Raw genomic sequence first — 13,685 nt, forward strand, 5'->3', positions numbered from 1 at the left:
CTGTTAAGACAGCAGGTAAAGGTTGGTCTGTGTTCTGTCGGAGCTGCTTGCGACGCGCTGATGAGATCCAAAAAGATCGAAATCGCGATCCGCGTCTGGCAGTTTCGACAGAATACAGACCACTTCGAATTATTTTATTCAATATCAGTAGTTTAATTTGATACGTTTTTTTAATAAATGTTCTAAGCACAACTTTTTCTATTTTCCTATGGAAAATCGAAGTTAAATTAAGATTAAAGTGTAATTTAATCCACCACAAGGTGATATTTATCCACTTACAGGCCATTCTGTATGGGGATCTCGGAGGTCTCGTCTATTTTAGAATGTTAGCATTATTTGGCAATACTAAGACGGTATTGCATCAATTGCATCGAGTTTGGTACAAACTGTAGTAGTGAAGGTATCTTTCGTAACGAATATTATTTCCCATGCATGTAAATCTATTGCATAACACCAGATTTTTGTACCCTTGGCTTCGTATATGCATGGTACATATCTACGCGTATGCAACAGCATTCAGTGGTTTCCATTAGAAGAAAATTACGTACATTCCTGTTTATTCAGTCACCAATACTGTCGCATATAATGAATGCCCTTGGTACTTAATCCACAATAATATATTTTCACTATTTAGAACAGCGGACTTTTGAGTTTTATGCCAAACTGTTCGAGAAAATTCGACTTATCGATACTAGTTCAAGTTTAAAAGATATTGTTCACTTATTGTGTTATTTTTATCTCGTGTTGGAGACTGACGTTAATTTGTCACGTTGTTGTAATTGAACTTCGATTTAGACATTTCCGGAAGTGTATAAGGAAACAATTTTTTTTTTAATCATTTACAGACGTCGCTTAATTTATTTGTCGTAATTCAAGTGGAATATTTCTAATTGATTACAATAAAACTATTTTTACGCTCTGTTAATCTTTATAATTTGTTTGTTAATTGAATATAACTGTTTTGATCTATCATTTTTTGTAGATTCTATTTTAAGAATTTCCAGAGTTTTGCGGATTACGTATTCTATATTACAAAAAATAATAATAATAACATTAAAACATGTTGTGGTATGGGCTCCTACTGACCTAGATATGAACAAATACTAACTGGAGCAGGTTTTTTGGATGAAGTAATACAAAATTCGTGCAAATCACTTTTCCGATATTTTAAGTGCATTTTACCATTATTACCTACGACGTAATAACTTTCACTATTACACTTTTTCAATATTAATATTAAATATTTTAAATTTTTCGTGCCCCGTTCGCTCACAATTAGTATAAAATTTACTTTCATTAATTATAAGTATAAAGTGTGTCTTCGTTTTTACTTGAGGTACATAAATATACCTAATGTTAAGTTAGGTATGTATAGATAAGATAAAGTCAATTTATAACAAATTCAAATAAAAGTTGTAAGTAAATCAGAAAAAGAATAAAATTTTTTTGTTGTATATTCTCTGTTTAATAAACAGCTTTTCCAAAGTACTACATACGTATGAGAAGCTGTTTCTTAATCTTGATATTAACCCACTAATCAAGAATAGTTTGTGTAATAAGAATTATGTAATTAAAATTCACCTATTGGAGTCGTCTATCATTTTATTGATCGATTGCTAACACTATTAATTTTGCAACGTGAATTTACGAAATTTACCATTAAATAAATTAACATTTAATTTAGCATAAAACTACAAGAATAAATAATTGAAGAATTTACATACAAAAACAAGTATAAAATAAGTAGACATATTTTTTCGTTTAAGGTTATTACTAGTGTAAAATAAAGCTATTTTCTAAAGACGTTAAGTATTGGCTACTGAAACGATTAAAACGTTTTATTGAGTGCAATCATTTTTTTTCTAATTCCTGTTTTGTTTTGTTAAATTTACTTGTCGCATGTTGAGCATGACATTCTCTCAAGTACAATAAATAAATGATTGACTGGCGTACCTAGCTACATATCCAACTAGAAAATTCCTTTGAACCTAATGGGCTTTTTTTTTAATAAATGAAAAAGTGTTAAAACGTTGTAGTAAATACTGTATCCTTGTTCTAGAGATTATGACAATATTATGTGTAAAATATAACAAACTATTAAAGAATGTATTTTCCTGAACCAGTTGTTTGATAATTTTAGTTATTAATTTGTAATTTTAACGTTATTTAAACACTTTGTGTATGATGCGCCAAAAAAATATTCTCGAAAACACGATTAAGTTCGATTTTGTGGTATTTGCAATTAATAGGCACTTTTCTACTAAAACAACAACGAAGTGGCACGGAGGGTTCTTGTCTTTATAAGTTTTCCCTTCTTTGGTATAAATAAATAAAACGTAATTGGTCTATTCTTAATTATATTATCGCAATTTCACATGTCTTCGGTTGAGATCTACTCAAGGACGAATTTTTGCAACAATTATCAATTTCTGGACAAATTGTTTTATAAACGTCTATTTATTTTACTGATACGGATGAATTATATCATTAAAAAACCTATTACGCAAAATTTAAAGTCAAAACATGACTTCCAAACATTTTATTTGAAAACGTTTGTTTATTTATTGTGATTTACAACGCATGTAAATATTATTTATTTTAAATCATAATAATCATTTAATCACTAAATAATATAAATTACCTAAACGTAAAATTTACACACAATTATGAACTACATACCTATCAAAAACAATATCATACGAGCATTAAATTCAATTCATAAAGTTCTTTCAAGATACTGCATCGGTTTGTTTAGTTATCATAAATTTAACAGAGATTAAATGGCATTCAATGCGGCTAAGTTGTGCATTTAAAAATCTATAAATAATAAATCAATCATATTGTTCAAGATACGGATTATTGGATGAGGTCGTTTAATTTTTTCCCATCGTAATCAATTATCAACTTATTTTTACATGTATTCGACTTATCATAATAAAAAAAGCGACACCATAGGTCACGTATTCAAAAACAGACATGTAGATAAATGGTAACTGTAGGACTTTTTTACCCTCGTTTTCGCTATCCGTGGCGGCAGCTGTTTCTTGACCTGAAGCACAATAGAAACACAAACACGCATACAGGCATACACGCATACACGCATTTTTCGCTATCCGTGGCGGCAGCTGTTTCTTGACCTGAAGCACAATAGAAACACAAACACGCATACAGATAAAAATGTTTGACGCTCATTCTAGTTCTTTCGACCTGAAAAAACTGAAAATTGACATTTTACCGTCACCGGTTTGAACCGTTGCACGACGATCTTGGTCGCTGGTTGTTTGTTGCAAACCAATAACAGCGAACGCAAAGAACTTGCTAAGAGCAATAGACTCTCGTCAAGTTCCTTTCGTTTTCAACGAGTTTACGTAATTTACCGTGGAAAGATTCTTAGGAACTGTTTAGTGCTAATAATTATCTGTATTTTTACAATTATTTTTATTCAATAACTTTTCGATTTAGTTGGATCTAGGGTTATTAATTATTTTTATTATATTTCAAATTTCTTTGTTCCTTTGTTAAATTCAACTTTATAACATTACTTCAAATATTTTAGGTCACAAATTCCTTTCTTTTATTATTTGGTTTTACAATATTCCGTGAATATTCTATTTGTCATACAGACAAAATCTACGTAATGAATTCAATAATTCCTGGAAGCAGAAATGAGATTTTTCTGTCACTAATACCAGGCTCATTGTTAGCTCTTTCGTACTTGTTTCTAGAACTTTTCTATATCTGGTTGAACTCAACACCCTCTCGTATATGACGACATTCAGGAAATTCCTTTATTTATCCAGCACCATTATATGTTTCAATTAGACTCCACCCTCTTTGTTAGTTATTCTCTAGTTTTAAGTAAATTTAATGTTGTTAGTTAGTATGTAGTATGTAGTTAGGGATATAAAGCAGAGGATAGCGCAGGGTCGTGTCGCCTTTAATAAAAAGAAGTCACTTCTACGCTCGAGAAGGGTTAATTTAGAAATTCGAAAAAGGTTGTTAAAGGTGTATGTTTGGAGCACGGCGTTGTACGGGTGCGAAACATGGACAGTGGGAGCGGCGGAAAAGAAAAGGTTAGAAGCGTTCGAAATGTGGTGTTATAGGCGGATGATGAGGATATCGTGGGTAGAAAAGGTTAGAAATGAAGAGGTATTGGAAAGAATAGGAGAACAGAGGACTCTATGGAAGTCAATAAAAAATAGGCGAGATAGGTTGGTAGGACACCTTCTCAGGCATGAAGGTCTAGTCAGAGACATATTAGAGGCAGAAACAGGAGTTAGGAGGGGTAGAGGTAGACCTAGATTGGATTACTGTTCGCAAATAGTTAAGGATGTGGGTTGTTCTAGTTTTAGGGAAATGCGAAGTTTGGCTCAGGATAGGAAAGAGTGGAGGTACGTGTCCAACCAGTCTTAGGACTGATGACCTTATGATGATGAGTTAGTATGTAAGAAACCTTCTCATTAAACACATCAATCAAATTCGCTACTAGTTTTATTTTAATAACATTCTAGTAGAACGGGAGTTCAGAAACGCAACTTCCGAGTGGTCTCCGGATAATTTTTTATCTCACGACTGCACAGGAACGAATGAATGTCTTCGCTATGAAATCCAATTTGAAATTATAACTAATTACGATTAATTAATTAATTACATCTGACATCTGTTTGTCTATATCGGTATTATTTATATTCTAATAATATATCTACATCGCAACAAAAGGCTTCTCTACTGATAAACCAGCCAAACGGCCCTCTTTCTTCCGAGCTGATTTACAAAAATTGGGATATGGAACTGACAACTTACTCTTATCGAAATACAAGACACGGTAGATACAGTACAGCTTGTTCTTTATTAAGTTTATAGAAGAGAAAACTTGTCCACAAGAATATGATGATCCAAAGATCGGCAGTAAACTAAAAGCCAATTTTTATTATTTGGTCATAGCATTCCGGAAGACTTTTCCAGGTATCGGAAATTAATGCCTCAGGCCTAGGCTGCGGTATCAAACGACATTTTTGCCTTCCCAGCTCTTCTATAAGTTACTATATAGACTAGTAAATTAAAACTCCACAAATCTTCGCTTTTTTAATCTAGTAATTGGATTTCAAGCTAGGCATATTAATTTTGAACGTACACGATAAGTATAGATCATAATCATAAGGTCGTCAGTCCTAAGACTGGTCAGACGCGCACCTCCACTCTTTCCTATCATGAGCTAATCTTCGCATTTCCCTAAAACTGGAACAACCCATATCCTTAAGTATTTGCGAACAGTAATCTAATCTAGGTCTACCTCTACCCCTCCTAACTTCCGCATCTGCCTCTAACACGTCTCTGACTTGACCCTCATACTTGAGAAGGTGTCCTACTAACCTATCGCGCCTATTTCTTATTGACTTCCATAGAGTCCTCTGTTCTCCTATTATTTCTAATACCTCTTCATTTCTAACCCTTTCTATCCACTGTATCCTCATTATTCACCGCTAATACCACATTTTGAATACTTGTAGCCTTTTCTTTGTCCATGTTTGACCAAGTTTCGCACCCGTACAGCGCCGTGCTCTAAACATACACCTTTAATAATATTTTTCGAATTTCTAAATTAACCGTTCGCGAACACAAAAGTGACTTCTTTTTATTGAAGGCTACTCGACCCTGCGCTATCCTCTGCTTTATATCCATCCTGACTTATCTGACTTCCTAGATACCTAAAATCGGCCACTTCTTCTAATTTTTCGTCTCCTTTATATTCGCTCTTTTTCTACTTCTTCTTCCCTTGCATACCAGTACTTTTGGTTTACATAGCCGAAATAAATAAAGATTTTCGCCTTAGATTTCTTGAAAAAGTATGATATCTAGCCGAACCGTCGGCGGTTGGTTATCCAATTAAAAGGCTTTTTAATCGTCTTTGATTCTATATTTAATCTAAGACTACACGACAAACAGCACGTGATGATTTTACTACGTTATTTAACGTTATCAATGTTTCCAAACAAAAAACTATTACTCTGGGGATTTTTTAGTAACTGTAGACGATTTTCAATTAAATTTAATTGTACTGATAAAAAATTCAAAATCTCTAGTGCAGATTATTTAGCCTTTTCTACGTATAATATATGAAGAGACAGAAGATACTCAAAAGATGTTAGATGTTCTGATACGTCAATTGTAATAGAGATACGAAAATGTTCAACGAATTTTTACTAATTCGTTACTAATACATTGTATGCCGGAAAGTGAAATATTTTTTGTCCGAAAATCGTTTGATGGAAGTATTTAATCATTTCTAACTGGAATTCTTTATAAACATACATGGAGAAAACTAAATTTTTATGACAACGCAAAAATTACAATTTTCGATTGTAAATGACTGAATTTGCCGTAGAAATAGTAGAATTTATTAGGTAACTTGCAATAATCTCGATTTTGGCATGTTTTTTTAAAAATACAATTTAATTTGGAATATCAACTAAAATATCTAATAAATTTTGTTTCTGCTGGAATTTCATTTTTACAAATTCAGATCCAAATTGTAATTTTTATTATTTTCGCTTACGAAGCAACAAGCCAGTGGGATAAATTGTAAATGTCGCTTTAATATTTAGGTAAATTTTCCTTTTTCATTTTCTCCGTGTATCTATATTACCATGGGGCCTTTCCACCACAATGGTGTACGACATATCTTGTAATCCCAGCATTATCGAAATATTACTATTGATTACATTTCTCTATCTCTTCTTCACCTGTGCCAGTTCCTTTCCCTGGTTTAACGTTCCTTTCGAACATTATACTTAATTTGATTGGCCATGTTTTACTTGGTCTTTTTTTTCCAGATTATTCCAGTTTTCAACTGTTTCCTCAGCTTGTTCGATAAAGCTCTGACCAACCTAGGTGTTAAATTCTTGAGCTTGTGTAAAAGTGTTCCATCTATTTTATTTAATTTCCAATTTCTTAGTGTTATTTCTAATGTGCATTACTTTTGTTTTCTTTGTAGGTTAATTTTCATATGAATTTTTTTCAGCGCTTCCTTCCAGATGTTTACGTTAGATTCCATATCTCGTTGTTCCTAGATCAGGGATGGCGAACCTTTACGTATCAACGTGCCACTTTTATAAAGAAAAGTTTAATCAGGTCATAGGCTTGCCATCAAATAATTTTGTCTCTGTGATTATTGCGAAAATAATAATAATAAATAATATCAATTCAAAATTCATTATTCACTGCAAAAAATAGGAACATTTTGCAATGCTTAAATTATATGTGTAATTTTAATTAAAGTAAAATTAGTATGACTTCTGTTGTTGCAGATTAGATGACAAATGTTATGGTTGTAAGATGTTACTTTTAGCAGAATGCATCCTGAACTGGAGTCATCTGTCAAACAGTTTCTGAAAATTCCTTAATTAAAGAATCAATCACAGAAACAAATTCTTCAGTAAGTTGGTCTTCATCTGGTTTTTCATGTATTCTTTCAAATTTGGAAAATACTTGTAGTTTCTTGTGATGATGTCGTTCCCGAAAACTGGCAGTTTAGCCTCAAAAGCGCGAATGACATCTATCATGCCGATAATTGTTTTATTTATTTATGCCTTGAAGCTTCACCTTTAAATTATTTGACGTGACGTGCCCAAAATATTGTATCGCGTGCCACTAACGGCACGCGTGCCATTGGTTCGCCATCTCTGTCCTAGATCATTAGCAAAAGGACATTCTATAATTTATGTAATTTCTAAATTTTTGCATCCTAAATGCAATTTTTTCATCTGAGATCTTATTTCATCCATCGTTATGACAAATAGCAAGAGCCTTAGTACACTTCCTTGCCTCAAGCTTTATCAGTGGTAGTGCTTCTTTTTTTCACAATGTAGTGTATGTAGTTGGGACCTTCTAAATTGGCATAGTCCGCAATAAAATTGTTACATTTACTGTCTTTTTTCTGTTCACTTTTATTTCCGTTTATCTACTCTATCAATAGCTATTTCTAGCTTTAGAAACACTATGCATGACTCTTTCTAGGTCTAGGAATACTATGCATGACTCTAAGTCTTGGTGTCATCTTTTCAGTAATCTGTTTTATAGTAAATATGGATTCTGACGGATACTAAAAAGTCTTAACAAATTTTCCACTTTGTCGATCAGTTTTGCTACCACAATTCGCTCGCATATTTTGGATACAGCACTTAATAGTGTAATTCCTCTGGATGTAGTTTTTGCAATTTTGAAAATTTCTTTAAATATGAACGTATAGGAAAAAAAAAGGTCCTTCTTTGTTCTGTTTACATATCCTTATTTCGTCACAAGAATTTTCGGGGAAATGTAAGGAAATTTCGAATGAAAAAAAAATAGGAAATAAAAAGTTCCTCGGCAAAGTTGTTTTTGCTGACTAGCTCCTTGCCGTCATAACATGAGATAAGAAACTAATTTTTTTTTTATTGTGACACTATCACTATCGCTGTTTTTTGACAGTAAGACTTGTGGCACGGGATCGATTCATGAACTAATGATTAGTTGTCGTCTGGAGGTGATGGAAACCGTTTTCTTTTACATGTAAAATGGACGATAAGATAGTTTTTATCATTTTTCCGCAAAAACAACAATTTTAAATAATTTTTATTTTTCTTAAACAATACATTATTATTGTCAATTAGATAGCGTTTGAGACGAAAAGTTCAGTTAACTTTGGGACAAAAAACCTCTCGGAAACGCAAGTGAGGGTTGCCAAGAATTCTTGATTTCAACTTTCTATGATTTTCTAGATTAGATGAATACAACGGCATAGTATTATTTGTTTTTTATATTATCTACATTACAATTGCAGTAAAGTAATAGGCTAAATCACTGGCCAAATGTGTAAAGAGTCATATTCTTAATATTTAGATGATTTGATTAATTTGATTGATTAAACTTTTTGAAATGTTTTTCCACAGTTTTTTATACTTTCCAATTTTCTGAGAATAAATCTCTCGAATAACAAGAAGTTCAAAGTACTCTAATGATTTCTGACATCTAAAATCCTAACACCTCTTAAAATGACTACCTTGTACTAATTATTTATTAAACAAGGGATGCACTGTTTAATTTATTTTGAAAATTATTGTTCTATCATAAGCAGGGACAATATACTTAAAAATGCAGGGATGAGTTACAAAGATAGAAGAGTGATATTAAGGTTGTATAAAGAGCAACAGGCAGTTATGGAGATTGGGCTGCAACGTAAAAAAGTAAATATTAGGAAGGGGGTCAGACAGGGATGCACATTGTCACCGCTACTTTTCAATCTATACATCGAAGACGCGATCAATACCATTAAAGACAATACAACTGTAGGGATAGATATACAGGGGCAAAAGATTAGTATATTTAGATTTGCAGATGATGTAGCAGTATTAGCATCTAGCAAGGAGGAGTTAGAGATAGCTTTAAATAAAATGGAAGCGGTACTGACAGATCAGTACTGTATGAAAAATAAATAAAAGTAAAAATACTGGTATGCAAAGGAAGAAAAAGTAGGCAAAGAGCGAATATAAAGATAGGAGACGAAAAATTAGAAGAAGTGGCCGATTTTAGGTATCTAGGAAGTCAGATAAGTCAGGACGGAAGGAGTAATAGGGATATAAAGCAGAGGATAGCGCAGGGTCGAGTCGCCTTTAATAAAAAGAAGTCACATCTATGCTTGCGAACGCTTAATTTAGAAATTCGAAAAAGGTTGTTAAAGGTGTATGCTTGGAGTGCGGCGTTGTAGGGATGCGAAATATGGACAGTGGGAGCAGTGGAAAAGAAAAGATTAAAAGCATTCGAAATGTGGTGCTACAGGCGAATAATGACGATACCGTGGATAGAAAGGGTTAGAAATGAAGAGGTAATAGAAAGAATAGGAGAGGACTCTATGGAAGAAATGGACGAGATAGGTTAGTAGGACACCATCTCAGGCATGAGGGTCTAGTCAGAGATATATTAAAGGCAGAAACGGAAGTTAGAAGGGGTAGAGTTAAACCTAGATTAGATTACTGTTTCGCAGATAGTTAAGGATATATGTTGTTCTAGTTTTAGTTTAGCTCAGCATAGGAAAGAGTGAAGGTACGTGTCCAACCAGTTTCAGGACTTACGACCTTACGGTGATGATATTATCTGCGATTTTAATTAAATTTGGTTAAATATATTAGTAAAGATCATCGACTTCAAAAAGTAGCTTTCGGCTGTTGCAATATCGTAAATCTAATGTTTTATCTATGACAACAGCAACAAAAATAACTAATAAGTAGGCTAAAAACTCTTTAATACTACACATTGTGCATCCTATTAGTAACATTAACACTTTATTTTCTGTTTCTTATTTTATCACTCATTGAACTTTGTTCATCATAACAATAATTTACAGTAATATTTTACTTATTTCTACATTTTTTCAAATGTAAGGACAGCTATACATTTGTGCAATGCTTTTATTGGAGCAGACTTTTTCAATGCAGTTGTATTTTTGTACTAATAAGATAAATTTCGAAATAAAAGTTTTATTTACAATTCTGTTATGTTTTCTCAGATTTAAAACCAATTTTCCTATTATTATTTTAATTTAAGACGGTGCTTCATTTCTGAAACATTCGTTTTAAATAATTTTAATGTGATGTAAATAAAAATCATTTACTTACAACTCATTTCTTAGGCAGTTTATTATATACTTTGAAAATTGAAACACTTAAAAAGTTAAACGAAACTTTCATAAGTGTTTTTATTTTATATGCATGTATGCCACGTTATGTACTTTAAAGTTTTTCGAATTCTCCGTAGAGATTTACGTTTATAACTTGTAAATTATTTCATTTAGTATCGTAGTTTTATTCACCGTCTTCGCTTTCTCCTTTGTGAGAATTATTAAAGCAGCAAAATTTTGCGATGACTTGAAGAACTTTCGATTTCACTACGGAAGTGTTCGAGGTTACATTTAAATAGCTGAAGGCACTTAGGATGTCCGCGCGCTATTGTTTTCCATTGTGAAGCTCCACTTACGGTGTTATGTTTGAGGAACGTCGATATGAAGAAATTAGAACAAAACAGTTGAAGAACAATCACTTATTATTAATCATCTTCACCTTTCCTTGTTAATACCACTAATTACACAGGTCTGCGAAATTTTTTTTTTGAAAAGTTTTTTTCTTAAATTGTTAATGTTTGTCGTAATACGCTGTATACCACGTCACATTAACCCATAAATGCTCAGAGAACACATTTCCATTTGAACCCTTTTCCCGTAATGAGTACGACGAAAAAATATTCGATAACCAGTGTTTTTATGTTTTTAACGATGCTCATTTCTATGGTGTTAGTTAAAGTTACCTCCGACAATACTAGAGCATGGAAAAATAGAAAATAAACAAAAAACGTGATTTTTGAATTGACTTTTTTCTTAAAAAGTAATTTTTTGTGTCCTTACGATTTTTTTATATGCTTAAAACCTATGTAAATCATGACCTCGATATCTAAACATGAAATAATCACCGTTGGTCAAGTCGAAATGCCTTTACAAACTGTTTGATCAGTTTAAAGTAAAGTGGTGGAAGCAATACTTTTCGGGATCATTCAAACTCGTATTAATTGACATTTTTCATTCCGACTTCCAATTGCATTCTAATTTGGACATAGAAATACCGAATAACAATGATTTTGATTTACCATAAGTCCACTTCAATACATATTTTATCCTAACCCAGTGTTTATCTTGGTGACACAACTTCGTTTTGAAGTAAGCTTAATAAGCATTTTTTACAAAGTTTGTCATATTCAATCTTTGCTTAACTATTGCATATTCTCTGCAAATGTAAGAAAATTACATTTGAATTGTTTTAACAACTCCGAGAAGCCATAGTTAAAGATAAATGAAACACAATCTTTTATTACACGTTAATATTCTCTCTCAATAATGGCGCGCTATAAACTGTTTTTTTTTTCAGGCGGTGTAAACGACTATAGTTACTTTCAGACTATCTAAAATAAAGTAAAAGACAATATAATGCTCAGTCAGAGAGTATTAAATAGAAATATAAGCTATAAAAAACATTTTGTGAAAAAAGAAATAAACTACCTCCGTTACATCCCTGCTATGGAATACGAGCCGGGTGGTAGCGACGCGCAGACGTTTCCCGATCTGCTGTAATTACGCCTGCATAAATAAAAATAATTAAGCAAATTATACGCATTTTGAAAAATTTTACGTAAGATGGGGGAGAGTATCAAATCAAATCTCACGACATTTCAGCAAGAGGGGAGGGCGTGTCGAAAAATCGTCAAAATCACCTCACGAAATTAATGGATGCCCTCTTAACCGTTCTCACGGTTGTTAAAGGGAGGCTTTGCATTATACTGAAAATAGGAAGGATTGTGTAGCCCATCAGATTCACGCTTAAAGACTTTGGACTTTTGGCCAAGTGACCTCGTCCATTGTAACTTCCCCTTAGTATATTTAACTAGTTAGGTAGATTTTCCTTTACTGTATATCAACTCTTTTGCTTCAGTAAGCATGTGTTCTTGCATGGTCGTATTGCATAGATTGGATTGGACTCTACCGCAATCTCCCCTGAGATTCAATTATCGACAGCGTATTTTTTAGAGAATAATGTGTCGAGTATCAGGTTTTGATTAATGATAACTTATTTCTATGATTTTGTAACTTTTCAGATTTTTAGTGTTTGTAAATAATATAGACTCGTTTCAACGGCTGAGGGTGGTATTCAATGGAAAGCCCGTTAGAACGAAGACATGAACCATTAACTACTGCAGTAATTTTGCCGAATACTCAGCTGGGTACCCGGTACAACCAATAGCTGGTTATCCGGTATCCGACAAAATCACTGTCCGGTGCATCTCTCTTAAAGACAACTTATACGTCATCATCTTCATAAGGTCGTGAGTACTAAGACTGGTTGGACACGCACCTCCGCTCTTTCCTATTCTGGGCTAATCTTTGCATTTCCCTAAAACTAGAACAGCCCACATCCTTAACTATTTGCGAACAGTAATCTAACCTAGGGTAGACCTAGGTTAGATTACTGTTACTCTACCCCTCCTAACTCCCGTTTCTGCCTCTAATAGACTTGACCTTCATGTCTGAGAAGGTGTCCTACCAACCTATCTCGCCTACTTTTCATGCTCCTTAACCCTCTATCACGACACGCTACTAAGAACAATAGAAATTTTTACATTTGCTGTTCTATATCGGGTACTATCGATATACCTACCTACGCCTACATACTGATGAAAATAAATTTAAAAAGTCTATTCTTCAGTTTTAATATTTCCATTTCCCAGCTGGAAAGCAATCGGGTGGTAAAAATGGCAGTGACAATCGCCGCCTGGGAAAATCATTATCGCTCTGAGGACATAAACAGAAAATCATATTGCTTTCAGTTCACAAATTCCATTAACGCGGCTTTACAAAACAGAATTGCTACTAGAGGGGTGAAAATCCCAATCAATTTCGAATATACACATACCATGAGGTATAGGGTACATATAGGCATAGTAAATATGTATATATACATATGTATCTCAGAACCTCATCGACCATGTTCGTGTATGAATGTAATTGGGACGTGGGACAATATCTTCAAAGTGTAAAAGGGATATTGGAAAAATTATTTCAGTATCTATAAATTGCCTATTAAATTCGTCTCATTTTATTCGTTGGTAAA

The sequence above is a fragment of the Agrilus planipennis genome, unplaced genomic scaffold, assembly GCF_000699045.2.
Source record: "Agrilus planipennis isolate EAB-ADULT unplaced genomic scaffold, Apla_2.0 scaffold91, whole genome shotgun sequence".
NCBI lineage: Eukaryota > Metazoa > Arthropoda > Insecta > Coleoptera > Buprestidae > Agrilus > Agrilus planipennis.